The sequence below is a fragment of the Neopsephotus bourkii genome, unplaced genomic scaffold (assembly GCF_033783945.1).
Source record: "Neopsephotus bourkii isolate Nb327-2 ecotype Australia unplaced genomic scaffold, CSIRO-AGI_Nbou_v1 NB_1234, whole genome shotgun sequence".
Lineage (NCBI taxonomy): Eukaryota > Metazoa > Chordata > Aves > Psittaciformes > Psittacidae > Neopsephotus > Neopsephotus bourkii.
Genome location: NW_026901719.1, coordinates 3,201,413 through 3,218,225, shown reverse-complemented (window position 1 = coordinate 3,218,225; position 16,813 = coordinate 3,201,413). Strand labels below are relative to the sequence as shown.

General features: G+C 42.9%; 1 protein-coding gene across 3 annotated transcripts in view; it reads right to left on the bottom strand.

Moving 5' to 3' along the window:
• The window catches only part of NHS (NHS actin remodeling regulator), a 264,862-nt gene that overhangs the window by 137,087 nt on the left and 110,962 nt on the right, over positions 1 to 16,813 (bottom strand). The window lies entirely within an intron of this gene.

The window sequence follows — 16,813 nt, the reverse complement described above, 5'->3', positions numbered from 1 at the left end:
AAAATGGTAGGCGAAGAACAGGGAGGAGCCATGAAAAATACCCATTTCTAATAAATCTGAGACTGCTTCACAGCCCAGAGGCAGACTCATGTTGTTTTTGGCATGCACAACATAAAACATAATACTGAGTCTGCGACTCATGAGCAGTTTCCTGCACAGGCTGTGGGTTTGCTTTGTCTTCTGTTATTATTATTGTTATTAGATGGAGGTTGTGGAAAAGAGCATAGGTGTATGCAGGGGGTGAAGTGGGAAAAAGTTAATCTGCCATGTCATCACTCTTTTAATCCAAAGCACAGAAACTCAGAGGTTTTTATAGTGTGAGGTCTGATAATGATAATACAGAACCACCTGAACAAACAGTCTGTAGGGCAGATTATACCACAGTGAGTGGGAAGTAAGCAGTCCTCCACCTGCACTCCCCTCCTGCTCTGAGAAAACTACCTGTGTGAAAAGGGAAATGTGGTGAACACCACAGCACCCATCCCATCAGCTGGGCCAAGGCACACAGACGAGCCCACCATATAATCAAAAGGCTTCCTCACAAGCTCCCCTTTTGGAGACAAGCACATGTCTGAAGAGGAATGAGCCGGTTCAAAGTGTTTAATGTTTTCCTTACATCAGTGTTTACCAAAAAAAGGTCAGCGGCAATAATGTTTCTATAACAACTAGCACCTACGAAGGGGAACGACCTCAGCTTGGGCCATGGAAAGACAGGGTTAGAAAGTACTCAAATGGACAGATACTCTTAAATCTCATGAGTCTGAGCAAATCCATCCAAAAGTACTTAGAGAAGTAACAAATGCAGTGATTAACAGGCATCTCTGAGAACTGGTAGATGGCTGAAGGTCCAGAGGCTGGAAAAGGGTAAGCGTGAATCTTTGCTTTAGAAGGGAGAGGAAAACAGGAGCAAAAAAGCACTAAGTAGCACCATGCCAGAAGAGGCTGCCCATGCTCCAGAGGACAGGAATACAATTCAAGTTGGAAAAACATTCTGAAAATAACATACTATAACTCAGGTTGAGTAAGGAAAAGCTTCTATGTGAAGACTGGAAGAACTGTCTGCACTAATACATGATAGAAAACCACTGGACCAGCAGCAGCTGTACAGGAGGAGAACCTGTGGGTTACAGCAGAGCACAGGGGCACTTCTGTTGCCTGACTTAACCCAGGTCTGATAGCTGATACAGGAGACTTCAAACAGGGCAGAGATGCTCTTCCATGTACACAAGGAGGCAAGTATGGGAGGAGAACACCAATGAGGGAAGGTGGCTAAAGTCACCTAGCCTCTGAGCCAAAGTGGCAACCAAAAATGGGCAAAAAGCCCGAGGAAGAAATGAGACAACAAACTGAAGATGATGGCCAGTGTTAAGATGAACTCTGAAGCCTGGTGTGTTGCACTGTGTCCTTTCTCTACTCAGTTCTTTCATGACCATGTATCCCAAACAACTATCTAATTTCATCTCTCCCCAGGATGGATGAAAAAAACACATAGGAAATTTAGTAAGCCCAGTGCAAGCTAAACAAGATGCATATTAACTTTATCAGTCCATCACTGGGTTGTTTAAATTAAATGCTGATCCATTCTTCAGTTGTTTCAATCTACACAGTATACTTCTCCAGGCAAACCTCTGAACTGGCCAGAAAAGTGTGCTTTGTGCATTTATATATCTGTATGCTATCAATGACATTATTAGTGGCATCATTGTCCAGACAAATCATCAAATCAGTATATTCAGGGATTTGGGGCTTATTTGTTTGAAAAACGAAGGAGACAAAGAACAGCAGACCAGAAATTAAGAAAACACAGTGCTTTAAAGGCTTCCATGGGTGGGTTTTGTCTGAGATGAAGGACTGAAGAATTAGCAGTTAGAAGAGAAATCTTGGAGGAGCAGCTGTGCCATGTCATGGCAGAGTAGCTGCTGCAGACATCTCTGCAGCACTGGCTGAGAAACAGGCAGCCTGCACTTCAGGACTCTACATAAGGGGCTCTGCACCATTTATCATTCACGATGATGTGTCTGACGTGTTAACATGAACAGAAGCAGCCACTTCATAAAGAGAGACTACTGTAACCCTGAGACTCTTCCCAGTAAATCTCTGCACTGTAAATTAGCCCACTATGCAAAGCTCAGGTTCTACAGGAACCACCCAACATTCTCTCTCTGACTGCTAAGCTCCTTGTTACTCATCTTAGTTAAGAGGGGAAGAGAGGCAATACTGAGCCAATGTGGGTGAAAGGAAGTGATCTTTAGTTAAAGAAAAATATCCAAACCACCACTCCTTCTTTAACTCAGACATTATACAAGTGAGAAGTCAGTGCTTCTTTCACAGACAGCTAAAGGTTGAAATACATAATACTGTCTCTAGGTCACCCCACTTGACCCCACAAGTCGCCCCACTTGTTTCAGGCCACCATACCCTGAAACAAGACCATTAGTAGACAAGGGTCTGGATTTGTAGAAAAGATCTATAGGGATTCTGTAGTTTAATGTGAAGCTCACAGGGCTAAGGAGCTGGGCAAGCAGCATTACAGAATTTGAGAAACCAGGTAGAAAACCCCCACAGTTTTGGTCTGAAAATCAAAAGCAATTGAAGGGACAGGAGTTTCTAACGGTTTAACGGAACACAGTGTAAAGTGTGAAAGTTCTTTAGATGAGTCACAAAGTTGGGCAACACAGAAAAATAAGATGATACCCACAGACATATGGGGCTAAAGGCGCACTCTCAGCTCAGAGTCTGGAACTCCCCTTGGTGCAAACACAGCTCAGCTAGTTTCACTAACCCAGCAGAGATTCTTAGGTTATTGTGTCTCACCTCTTGTGCACCACAGGACAAGGAAAGCCATACAAAAGTCCTTAGGCTTAGGTTGCCAATGTACACCTAGAAATAAAACCAAATCAGACCCCTAACTGTGTCTCTTACCCTCTTCCACATCAGACACAAGACCTTTCACTACTGTTGAAAATGCAGGAATGCTTTGTTCCCTAACTTTTTTTTTTTTTTCACTGATCTATGACACAACATGAAATCAGGTATTTGTAGCATCGATCCAGAAGTTATAAAATTATCTCTTCTATTATTGAGATTTCACCTGGATAACCATCTCCCTACCACAGGATTTCTCTAACAGATACGACCATGCCAGCAGCCGTGTTACTGCCCTCAAGTTACAGAATCATAGAATCAACTAGGCTAGAAAAGACCTTTATGATTCTCAAGACCAACCATTACCCCAGGACTACCAACCAAGACCACCACTAAACCATACCACTGAGCGCCTTGTCTACATGGTTTTTGAACACTTCCAGTCATACTTCTTTATCTTGTATTTTGCATATGGGTATGGATTTCATTTAAAGGTGTAAGGGTTTTTTTTTATTTGGCAGGAATGAAGCTTTTCCTATCTTCTCTCCAAAATCTGAGGAACATCTTTTAATATTTTTTTTTCCAAACATATTTTCTGTACTAAAAGATGAAAGCTATAGCCATGACTCAACAAGGTATTTAAGAACATGCCTAACTTTAAATACATTAGTAGATCAACTGATTCCATTAGAATGAATTTTGCATTCATGGCTGATAATCTACACCTTGATGAACCAGGGCTAAGAGGCTTATTATGGTTTGTACCAAGTATATGCAGACAAGTGCAGATGCACATGAGCTCCCTACAAACAGAGACACGAAACAAAGAGTCGGACATCTTCATGATCCAGTATCTGTTAATCAACTCATTCCTGAAGATTTATTTTTCCTCTTACATAGGAAAAAATCTGCACGACCTTGCAAACTGTTTATAGCTGAAAAGAATCAAAGCATGTCCCTGTGGCACATTTTTTCCTCGTCCCAGCCTTATTTAACCCAAATATGTGTTAGTCAAAAGCCAACAGTGCAGTCCTCCTGAATGCCACTGATGGACTTGAGATTTTTTCCCTTTAGTTTCTTGATGATTATGGAAGCTTATCTACACATGGTCCTGCTTCTTCCACAGAACTGCTGGCTGTATCCTGCAGCCCATTTCAGTTACAGTAACCGCTGCTCTTCTCCTTCCCCAGCCTTTTCTAAATTGCAGGAAGGTTCCTGTGGTGTACTGGTTCTCCCAGGACTCAGGAACTGCTTTCATTGACACTGAGTATCATGTCTAAAATCTATCCATAAAGACAAGGAGAAAATGGAATGGAATAAAATAAGCAAGAAACAAAAAATGCTGTTAGTAATGCTGTTTAATTTCATCCTCTCAGGAAGTGTCCTATCCTAGAAAACAAACCAAACCAAAACAACCCAACCCAGTGAAAGAAAACATTCATCATTTCCCAGATAAGATCAGGGCTGTTCCTCAGGGCACAAGCTGCAGTCAGCTGGGAGGAGCAGGGCAGCAGATAGCAATATGGGGGCAGGTTTCCAGGAGGACAGGCGTACAGCAGGGCTGAACTGACCACTCTTTGCCTTTGCACTGAAAGCAGTGCTGGGGGCAGCTGTGAGTCCCAGCACCGTGTCCTCTGCACCTAGGACTTCCTCCAGGACTCCCTCCTGCACCCCTCCACAGCACACTCACCCCTGCCAGTAACAGCTTATGCGCAAGAGGCTCCCCCATCTTCAAAGACCCCAACTTTGTGTTTTATAGGTCTGTTTAAGGCTTGAGGGCAAATCTAGGGAGAAGGCCTATTTTTCCCATTTTTCTTGCCTTTCTCCTCTGGTTTCTGGGGACTTGGAGAGCATCCCTCCTTTCAAGGGAAAGCCAGAAAAGAAAACAATACCATCTTGATTGACAGGATTTGAAAGAGTCTTGGCTAAGAGACAGCATCAGAGGAGAAAATGGCTGTGCCTCTGGTTCTATAGCTTGTGCTAATCTCTGGAAATGCCTGTGGGGCTGAGCAGTGCATTAGAAACATCTTGTCCACTGCATGCTTTCCAAATGCTCACATGGGAATAACAGGTAAGGTAAAGAGGTAAAGAAACTGTAGCGAGAAACCTAACTGAAACTGCCCCAGCCAAGTATAAAAATAATGCTTTCCTCTCCACTGCTCACTCAGATGATGGTTCCAACAGGATCTGGAAACATTACGGTCTTCCAATTTTGAAGGAAACTGTTCCATTGTGGCCTAGAACAATCCAGGAATAAATTCAGTGCCTGGGTGTCACATCTGCTGTTAGCTGAGTGGCAGAAGATGAAAGTACACTTTTCAGAGTTTTAAATGCCAAGCTCACAACCATTTACCCTCCTTTCCTAAAAGATGTATCAATTTGAAAAATGGCATGGTGTGATGAGAAATGACCCCCTGATCCCACCCTGGTGATGGGCTATGTTTTATGGGTGAATTGTCCTTGAACATGCAACTAGCACTATCCTCTGTGAGAGGAAAGAGACTGCCTTGAAAACTAACATTAAACATTTAAACATCCAGAATCAGCACTCACCTTCCTCTCAACTACAGAGGAGTTGGTACATCTTTTACTATTCCTTACCCTAAAGCTATCAGGACAAACACACACACCCATTGTCTCTAAATAGGGCCCAAAAAGTGGTATGTAATCATATACGCTGGAACTAAGTGCTCCAGGGGCAAATAAACAATTTGGTGCATGGCAACCTGGAAAGAAGCTGAAATGAAAAAGGACATTTGATGCTAACTTCTGGGATTTTTCCCCCTTATTGGTGTTGGCTTGTACTTCTCATGCCCCTGGGAGAAGTAGCTGTGTGCCCCGAAGATAAACCGTAGCGACAGACCTACACACAGTGCATATTCCCAAATCCTCGCAACATCATGTGAGCTTTGAGGTGCAGAAAACATCTCTGAATTTCCTCAAGTTCTTTTCTAACCAGCAGAAGAAGAGAAATTTGGGGACAGAGTTACTGAGTTTCATGCACTGCAAACTATAGGACTCACTGACATGGAGTTGCAGTAAGAGAGATTCGATTACCATCTATCTATCTCTTTTCCTTCAAGTCATCCCAATGTATTGTACCCAGATCATCTACCTAACGTCCCCAAATCAAAATGCTATTAAGTCATAGAAACATATTGATAGCAAAGACCCATCTATCAAACACCTTCATGGCCAAAACATGTTGTAACTGGAAAATGTCTGTGACCTATATATCAGCCAGTAAATGGATTAATCTTTTGTGGCTTAATATGACCAGGTATTCAGAGCTATGCAGAGCTACCATTTTACTTCTCCTATAATGACATCTGACCTAATGGTTCTGAACTCTAACCAGCCCTAATCTGGAATACATCTTCAAGCTGAGGCCATGGTGATCAGCACCACAGGTTGCCCAGACGTGAAAACTGTGCAAATAACCATGTTAGTGCAGGACTGTGCTCCACCTGGCATGAGATTTGCAGCCCAAGTTTCCCTAGACATATTGACTTTGCAGGTCTCTGAACCCTAAATGTAACCATAACCTGAATGGCACCCTGGAACTGACACTGAGGCCACCAGCAGTGGCCAGGATGAGAAAGGTGTCCAATGTTGGTGCAGTGCCGTTTTCACCTTGGCATACCTTTTCCAGCTGCAATATCCCTTGACATGTATCTTAATCTAAATGCCATCTTCCAGCAGAGGCTGATATCCCTAGCACCATAGGTGTCCCAGATGAAAATCATGTCTAAGTACTGATGTTGGTGCAGTGCCGTACTCATCTTGGCATGACTTTTGCAGCCCCAGTGTCTCTGTACCTGTAGGCTTTGTGACCCTCTGAACCCTAACCCTAACCATAACCCTAACCTCTACGACACCATAATACTGAGACTGTGGTTTCTAGAACAGTCAGAGTTCCAGAAGGAAAAGGTGTGTAAGGAGTAATGCTGATGCAGTGCCATACATACCCTGGCATGCCTTTAGCAGCCCCAGTGTCTCTGGACACGTAGGCTTTGTGGGCCTCTGAACTCTAACTCTAACCCTAAACTTTATGACACCATAATACTGAGGCTCACATCTCCAGGATCACTGGAACACCTGAGAAAGGTCTGTAAAGACCATTGTGGGTACAGTGCCATACTCATCTTGGTATGCCTTTTGCAGCCCCTGTGTATCTGGACCTGTAGGCTCTGTGGCTCTCTGAACCCTAACAATATCCTGAATGGCACCTGCAACTGATTGTTGTGTATCCAGGCCCAAGGGTGTCCCACGTAAGAAAGGTGTGCAAGGACCAATGTTGGTGCAGTGCTGTACATGTTTTGGCATGCCTTTTGCTGCATCAATGTATCTAGATCTGTAGGCTTTGTGGCTCTCTGAACCCTAACCCTATCCTCTATGACACCATAAAACTGAGGCTCATGTCCCAAGTACAGTTGGCACTCCTCGTGAGAAAGGTGTGTGGGGAGCAATGCTGATGCAGTGCCATACTTATTTTGGCATGCCTTTTGCAGCCCCTGTATCCCTGGATTTTGGGGCTCTTTGGTTCTTTGAACCCTATACCTAACACTAACCTTAACCTTTATTGCCTGTGAAACTGAGGCTGTGGGACAAGCACAGTCGGTTTTCCAGATGAGAAAGGTGTGCAAGGAACAATGTTGACGCAGTGCTGTGCTCCACACCCAGTATCTCTGGAATGTTAGGCTTTGTGGCTCACTGAACCCTAACCCTAATGCTAAACCTATGACACCATAATACTGAGGCTGAAGTTTCCAGCACAGTGTTCCAGATGAGAAAGGTATAGAAGGACCAGTGTGGGCGATGTGCCGTACTCTTCTTGGTATGGCTTCTGCAGTCCAAGTGTCTCTGGATCTGTAAGCTAATGTGTATCTCTGAACCCTAACCCTATCTTGAAAAGCATGTGGAACTGAGTTTCAACTATCCAGCACCATGGGTGTCCCACATGAGAAAGGTGTGGAAGGACAAGTGTTGGTGCAGTGCTATAGATGTTTTAGAGTGACTTTTGTAGCCCCAGTGTCTCTAGATCTGTAGGCTTTGTCACTCTCTGAACACTAACCCTAACCCGAAAATTTATGAAACCATAGTACTGAGGCTCACATCTCCAGAACAGTCAGTGTTCCTCATGAGAAACCCTATCCTGAATGGTACTTGGAACTGATTCTCATGTATCCAGCACCAAGGCTGTTTCACACAAGAAAGGTGTGCAAGGAGCAATGTTGATGCAGTGCCCTACTTGGCATTCTTTTTACAGCCCCAGTGTCTCTGGACCTGTAGGCATTGTAGCTCTCTGAACCCTAACCCTAACCCTAAACACTATGACAGCATAATACTGAGGCTCACATCTCCAGCACCAGGGGTGTTCCTCATGAAAAAGGAATGTAAGGGTCAGTGCTGGTGCAGTGCCGTAGTCATCTTGGTATGACTTTGGCAACCCAAATATCTCTTGACATGAAGGCTTTGTGGCTCTCTGAAGCCTAAACCTAACCCTAATCCTCAACTTTATGACACCATAATACTGAAGCTCAAGTCTTCAATAGAGTCAATGTTCCTCATGAGGAAGGCATGTAAAGAGCAATGTTAAAGCAGTGCCGTACTTGTCTTGGCATGCCTTTTACAGTCCCAGTGTGTCTGGACCTGTAGGCTTTGTGGTTCTCTGAACCCTAAACCTAATGCTAACCGTAATCTTTATGGCACCGTGATACTGAGGCTGTGGGCTCCAGCACAGTCGGTTTTCCAGATGAGAAAGGTGTGCAAGAAGCAATGTTGATGCAGTGCTGTGCTCCCCCGGCATGACATTTTCATGCCTGTGTACCTGAAGCTTTGTGGCTCTCTGAAAGCTAATCCAAAAACTAACCCTAACCTCTATGACACCATAATACTGATGTTGCGATTTCTGGCACACTCAGTATTCGAGCTGAGATAGTTGTGCAAGGACCACTGTTGGTGCCTTACCGTACTCGTCTTGGCATGCCTTCTGCAGCCTGAATATATCTAAATATTTAGGCTTTGTGGCTTTATGAGCCTTAACTCTAACCTTAACCCTAAACTCAATGACACCGTAATAGTGAGAATGTATTTTCCAGTACAGTTGGTGTTCCAGATGAGAAAGGTGCACAAGAAGCAATGTTATAGCAGTGCCATATTCATCTTGGCATGCCTTTTACAGTCCCAGTGTCTCTGGATGTGTAGGCTTTGTGGCTTTTCGAACCCTAAACCTAACCCTAAACTTTATGACATCATAATACTGAAGCTCACGTCTCAAGAACAGTGGGTGTTTCTCATGAGAAAGGTGTGTAAGGACCAGTGTTGCTGCAATGCCGTACTCATTTAGGCATGCCTTTTGCAGCCCCAGTGTAGGCTTTGTGGGTCTTTGAACCCTAGCCCTAAACCTAATCCTAACCTTAACACTAACGCTAACCCTATCTCAATAGCATCTTGAAGCTGAGGCTGATGTCTATAGCAGCACTGGATGCAAGGAGCAGTATGTCCAAAGACCAAAGTTGGTGCAGCACCATACTCATATTGACAGGTCTTTTACAGGCCCATTATCCCTGAAATTGTACTCTTTGTTGCTCTCTGAACCCTAACCCTATCTGAATGGCATCTTGCAGCTGAGGTTGAGGTACCCAGCACCACAGATGGACAATGAGAAAGGTGTCCAATGACTACTCTTGTTGCAGTCTCACTCTAACCTGTGCATAAGATTTGAAGCCCCACTATCCCTTGACTTGTGGGCTTTGTGGCTCTCTGAACCCTAACCCTAACGCTAACCCTAATCTTTAAGGCAGCGTAACACTGAGGCTGTGGGCTTCAGCACTGTCGTTTTCTCAGAGAGAAAGGTGTGCAAGGAGCAATGTTGATACAGTGCTGTGCTCCCCCTGGCATGACTTTTCTAGCCCCAGAGTCCCTGGAAATCTAGGCTTTGTGGCCCCATAAACCTTAACCTTAATCTTTGTCTGATAGTCATTACAGCAGCAGTCAGGTTAAATTAAACAGTACCATTTCAAATGCGGGAATATAGTTATTTTTTCTGCTGATTCCTAAATTTATACATCCCATCAGGTTTTCCTGACTAGCCTATTCAATTCCATGACAAAGGCAAATAGCCTTTTTCTCAAGCCTCAATATCAAGCTCCAATTGCTTGTGTTTTGAAGTTTCACAATTACAATGCATAGTCATCTTTCATAACCTCAATTCTCTGTTGAAAGATGCAGTGAACCACCAATAAACTTCTATTTCTGCAGTTAAAATTTTATTGCATAACCCATTCCAATTTTCATAAGATTTTTGCTCATAAATTTCTGCAATCCATTTCATCATTGATGTGTGTGCACAGAGGGAGAGAGATGACAGACAGTAATTTTTATGCTTAGTCCTGTGTAAATGAAACCTAAAATCCAAACTGACTTTGTAGATGCAAGCTGTAATATTAACATTATAGTTGAAAATGTGTATGCAGAGATACAGGAGATGGTGTAGGTGTGAAACTGTGGTGCACCACTGGGCATGCATTTTGAATTTTTATTTTCTTTCATTTTTTTTAAGAGTGTAATTAAAGTTTATGTCTATTTCCATTCTTCCTTTGACAAATTATGATTCCATCAAATTAAATCACGTGTGTGAGTATTCATCTCTGTTCCTTTCACACATTACAATATAAAACAGTGTAGCTTAGTCTACATGCAATTATTTATGGAAATACAAATCTAAGTAAAAAATAAAGGCTGGAGTAAGAGAAGCTCAGACAGAGAAGCTCAACTAACTGCAGAGTTTCTATGAAGTCATGTCTAATGAGCAAGAAGACTTCACAACCAGAAATCAATCCACCAAAATTCACACAATGAATCCTGTTCCTAACTCTGAGCAAGAATGAGGGGAGAGACTCTTCCACTTCTTCCTAATTCTCTCTGTTCTTCCTTTGTCTAAAGGACAGCTGTCAGCAGTATTTCTTTGGCAATTCTGTAGTGAGCTCACAATGACAGCTAAAACCAGTCATAAACAGCTTAATACTGGTCCTAATTTGCCAAGTCTTAGAGTGAGTGATAAGGTTGTGCTCAGCCTTCTTCCGATGCTAAGGCTGCCGGGCCGCTCAGCAACAGAAATGGAAGTAGCATTTTTTTTTTGTCACTTCTGTTTGCCTTTTTTTTCTTCTTTGTCTTTCAAGCAAGAACACACTGTTCTCCAACAAAGCAGCAGTAACTACTCCAGTTTATTCAGGGTGACTTCACCATCCAGAAAGATGGTCTTTAATGCTATATTTAGTGCCAATTCTAAGTTCTCAAACTGGATTTTCCTTGTAAACCTTGGTAGCTGAAGCAAAACAGGATGTACTTCAGAAGCAAAATAAAATCTGCCCATACAACACCATACAGATACCTTCAGTTGCTCCCCTGCCTTTTCACCTCTTTTAACAATGTAGTATTGTAGAGTGAATATTATATCATAATGTGAAGTCTTTATGAGTAAGAGACTTTAATGGAAGTTATTGGCAATATGCCCAAGCAGGCAGAGGTTTCTGGGCTCAAACTCTGAAACCTCACTTGACCATTAAACACCACACCACATCAAAGTCACATTAACACCTTTGACTCTGGAGACCAGCCATGCTCAGGTGAAATGAGCAGTGTATCAGTTGAGATGCTCTCGTTCTTCCCAGCCTAATAGCTGTTAAACTCTTGGCAACAAGAGGCTTGGAAGCCTACTGGGGAGCTCTTGGGATCATATTACAGGGAACTAGGAAGAGCTCTAAAGAAAGATCCTTGTTTGGTATGATCATCAGGGAAATTATATGGGCACATTACAAGCCTTTACTTGTTTTGTAGAGGCAGATGGACCTTCCCATGATGTGCGGCTTTAGAAAGTAGCCCTTGCCTTACTGCTGAGATCAGCTATCTCAAAATAACTGTCATTCCATATCAGATCATCTTGGACTAGAGTCACTGATAAGAGTCTGTTCAAGCTGTCATAAACATATCTGGTAAAACAGCACACAACCCAAGCATCCTTCTCGCCAAGTCCCTTCTCCTTGACATGACTACCATTTGAACTTGCAGGGAGCCAGCAAATCACAGAGCAGACCTTGGGCAAGAGACAAACTACATTTTATGTTTTTCCACTGACACTTGCACAGTCTCAATGTAGGATCTCACCTTCTGGTACTGTTGTTTTTGTAAAACTCTAATACCCTGGTTTTCATCTTCAAAGACAAGATGGTTTAACTGTGACAACCAGATGCAGGTTTTGAGATCCCCTGTAAGCTGTCTCTGCCTCCAGAAGTGATTGCCAGCCTCCGCTCTATGAGACCACCACCAGCTCAGCTCCTGAACACAGGCAGACAGCAGTATCTGGTTCTCCTGGCACAGGCATTTCCAATATCTCTCTGGGAAACTGAAGTGTGCCACAGGCTGGGTTTAGCATACTTGCTACCAGTTCAACCACTGCATTGTAAAAACAGATAGAAAATGCAGCATTTTTACACACTAAGGTAACATTAGGGGTCCCTGGAGACTAGCTTTGGAAGAAAATGGCCTTTAGAGCTCAGTGAGGTGATATTCAGCTTCCAGATGGAGGCATTATTAAGAAGAAGTATCCCTAATGCTCACAGAAACCAAAACTAAAAGATTCCCCTGCTGGACTCTGTGTGGCAGCAGTTCTGAGGCACCTCAGGTCAGTCAGGGGAAGCACTCACAGAACGAGGTTGGAAAGAATGGAGGTTTTCAGTGGCTGCTACCCTGTAGTCATGAACATATTTCTCTTCTATCCATTCCAGTTTTTCAACAGCGCCATAAAAAAACCTGCTCCTAAACAGCCCATTATTCAAACCAGCAATACTCTTTGCAATCAAAATTAAAAAGACTAGGTGGCAAAATAGCCTGGTTTGCTGCTTGTCAGCACCTGCTGCTTTGAAAGAGTGACCTTTTTTAATTCCTCTGAAACTTGTATCTCTGAAATACCAGCTTCCCTGGAAACACTTTCTTTCACTTGCTTCTCTGAAAGGGGTAAAATTACTTCAACAAGTATTTCTCTGTAATAGATGAAAACCAGAGATCAGTGTGATTTCTAGGGCAATACTTGGTGCCTTTTCTATACTGAATTGTGATATGTAATTTTAATTTGGGCCTTTCTGAAATTATAAAGTTATTTGTGTTCTTTGGTACAGTAAGGAGTAAAAAAAGAAATCAAATCATTCAAGAGAATATAAGTAAGGATTTACCTGTACAAAAATGTAATACGTATAACAGTTCCCAGATATCACATCTGAAATACGCATATGTGCATGCACTCTACATATTATACACACATTTACAAAGACACACATTTTCCCAGTTATCCTAATAGAAGTGACAAAAGCCATAGGGATGTAGCAGTATAAAATCTCACAGTCCTTTTGGGATAAGATTTCTTAAGCTAAGCTCTGGAACAGGAGAACTACTAGGAACTGGGGATTTGTGAACCTATCTTACAAGAGGAGGCTGGAAGAATTCAGCTTGCAAAATGAAGGCTGGGGGATTATATGGATGAGATTATAGTTAGTCTCTTAAATTCATTGTGGAGATAAAAGCCAAAAACAAAGGCAGATTATAGATGTTGGTTCAAGAATAATTTATTATAAACTGGTCAAAATTACTCCTGGCCAGAAATTAGAAACCCCCTAAGTTTTAGAGTAGTGAAATCCTGGGAAGTCTGCAAAGCAACTCAGAAGTTGCTTTTTTTTAAGTGAAAATTTAAAATCATCTCCTGGCTAGGTATGGCTGACCCTTCCACTAGTAGAGTTAAAATCCTAGTGACACATATGACTTACTCCACCACCAGGGCAGGAAAAGACATCTTGGTGCCTTCAAACAGAATTATTTTGTTCCATGAGGAAGAAGCATGTTTATGAATGGCTGGGCTGGCCAGCAAATGCAGCACCCCTCAGGTGTGTTTGGTAACTTGCTACTTCAACCAGGCAGCCATCTTGCCCCGGCACCTTGCTTGCAGGTTTCTCTGCCCCAGACCTTTATGGTTTGCCTGCAAGAGGTTCAGATTTGCTCCCCACATGCATGTACCCCATGCTTGGCTTGCAGTGGCCATGGCCACTCACTTGGTGCAAGAAACCACTCAGTCAAACAGCAGAGATGCCTTCTCCAACCACCCCTGGTCATTCACAAATACTATTTTACTCTTAGAACAAAATCCCCAGTTTCTCACAAGCCAAAGCCTGTCCATGGAGGCACAGGATTTGCTTCAGTGCAAATGGTGAAGGAGAATCTAGCAATTTCTTTGGGACTCTGTTATCCAGCAAAAACCTGCTCAGCTCATCACTAAATCTACAGAAGTGGCTGGGCAGGAGAGCCAGCTTTCATTCTCCCTGTTTAGAATGAGGGCTGCGTCCTTTCTCTCAAGGGACCAAAGACGCTGCTAAGCGCTGGCCCAGGGGCATTGTCCTGCCCCCTCCTTTCAGCAATGTGCTGGCAGCAGCTTTACTTTTGTTTTGCTGGCTGATCCCTCCATCTGCACAGAGGCTGGGCCCATTCAACGGCTGTGTGCCTGTCTCCCGCTGCTCCGGCCACAGCGCCAACATGGCTATTGTCTCTGGAAAAGCGGTCAGTCTCCCCAAACAAAGTCCCCAGAGCTGGGTAAATCTTTCTGACCTCAGCCCCACAGCAAAGGCAGCTGAACCTGGACTTTTTCCCCAGCCACGCTCTTTAGGACTTGTTCAGTGTTGCTGACCTCATGTCAAATCATCACTGAAATAAAGAGCATCCTCATCCCAATGAACACTTAAACACCCCTCCCAACACATGCTGGGACCCAACAAGAGACTGGCAGAGCTTAAAAGTTGCTGAGACCTTCAGAGCTGTCTCAGCTTGAAAATGAACAAACAGCAATGCAGGAAAAGCCCTACTATCACGTAAGGGTTACATTCCCAGTACACCAGATGATTTCGATGTAGGAATATTTCTGCAGTGATTCCACACTATCTTTACCCCCACGCACACCAGCGACAGGAGGCACTGAACCCTGCATAACTGCAAATCACAACATTTGATAACTGATCTGCAACACTTCCATGCATCCCTGTGTTCTCTGCAAAGACAGATCAGAGCACAGCCACACATCCTCAGTATGCTAATGCTTCAGTCTTCTCATCAATATGGAAGCACGGAATAGAAAAAAGGTCTCATTTGCAGACTGCACTTCTTTTAATGATAAAAAGATAAAAAAAATTAAAGAAAGGAGAGATTAAAAGTTTTGACTGTCCAAAGGGATCTGGTTTTCACTTGAGCAGAGAGAAGAAAAGCACTGAAAGAAGGCACAGGAAAGACTTATTCTGTATTACAGACACATACTTAGACTTTTTCTGTTCTTAACTGGGAATTTTTGTTAAATTCCACTGCGATGTGATGTAGCGTGCCTACTTGTACAGGACCTACTGTGCCAATGAAGTACAAATATATAATTTTCACCTTGCCACTGATATGGAATTGAAAAATGATGAAAAGAGTGGATTCTACAGTGAGAAACAAGAATTTTAGCCAAAATTTGACAAGCATTAGTTCATTGCAGAGATAGTAATAGCATCTGCCCTTATACAAAAATGTATAAAAGACATTTACATGTATAACACAGTTTTAATGGAGACAGACATTAGGCTGTATCTCCCCATCAAAAGCTCCCTGCATGACTCAGGACAAATCACTTATCTCTGCCACATAAGACCTCTCACCATGTCCAGAATCTCTGAGAGATGAAAAACCTTAAGAGCAGCAACATAGTTGAAGGCTCACTGGAGACAGGGATCACTCACAGGTCTCAGAAAGAAGACAAGTCCTGAGGATCACCCACAGCTAGAGAAGTTCAACTAGCACTTGAACAAATTATCAGATCTATTGAAGCCACTTACTTCCAAACAAATCCTCCAGACTCTGAAATGTGCTGTAAATCTATTTCTACAACAGGTCCATGAGATCTTCCATGATGACAGATGCAATCACCCAGGAGCAACTCCAGGATGCCTCTGCCATTGAAGGCCACCAGACCCGATACTACTGGATAAGGGACCTCTGGAAGACCTACACTCCCATTTCTCATGCAGACACAGCCTCACTTCTAATTTCAAACTGCCTACTGTGGCTGGAGGGATTCTTTATATATTTTTCTGCTATGCGCACTTCATGACTGATGGCAAAAGCATGAGATAAATGAGGTTCTGAAGAGCCCAGGGGTCCACATCAAAAACTTTGAAGTGAAAGAAAGCAGTCACCAGGCTGTATCTTAAAGAGAAAAGAAAGAAAAAGGAGGTTCATTAAATCAGACACATTCAAAACTAGCAAGGGTCAAGACTACCAAGTTCATAAATACAGTTTTGTATGGTTCACCTAGACGCTACCATCTTGCACTGTAGTCATTGAGATTGTGATGATGCTCTTCAGACACATTTGAGAGGCTGTGATTGGGATCTAGGTAATATTCTCCAAATTAGGAGAAAGAAAAAAAATGTTACAAAAGCCCTAATGGGCTCAGTAATGTACTCAGCCAAGTACACCAGTCACAAAGCCTCTCCAAGCTGGTGACAATAATAACTCAAGAATTCCAAGTACCTCATATTTACAAAGCGACAGCTTTCAAAAAAGAAACTTAGAGCCCTCCAGGGATAGAGAATAGTCTGAAATATTTCCTCAATTAGCAAATTTAGCTTTTCTCTGACTGTCTGGATACAGCCAATGTAAACTTTCCCTTTACTGCTATTTTTTCTCCTGGAGAGCATCATGCCTTACAGCAGAAAGATGAAATCCCACGATTCCAACTGCCAATGTGTTTGGCATCTTTTTTGCCAGGGGTGTTTTTAGAATCATAGATGCATTTAGGTTGGAAAAGACCTGTAACATCATAGAGTCCAACCATTAACCCAGCACTGACAAGTCCACCACTAAACCATGTCCCCAA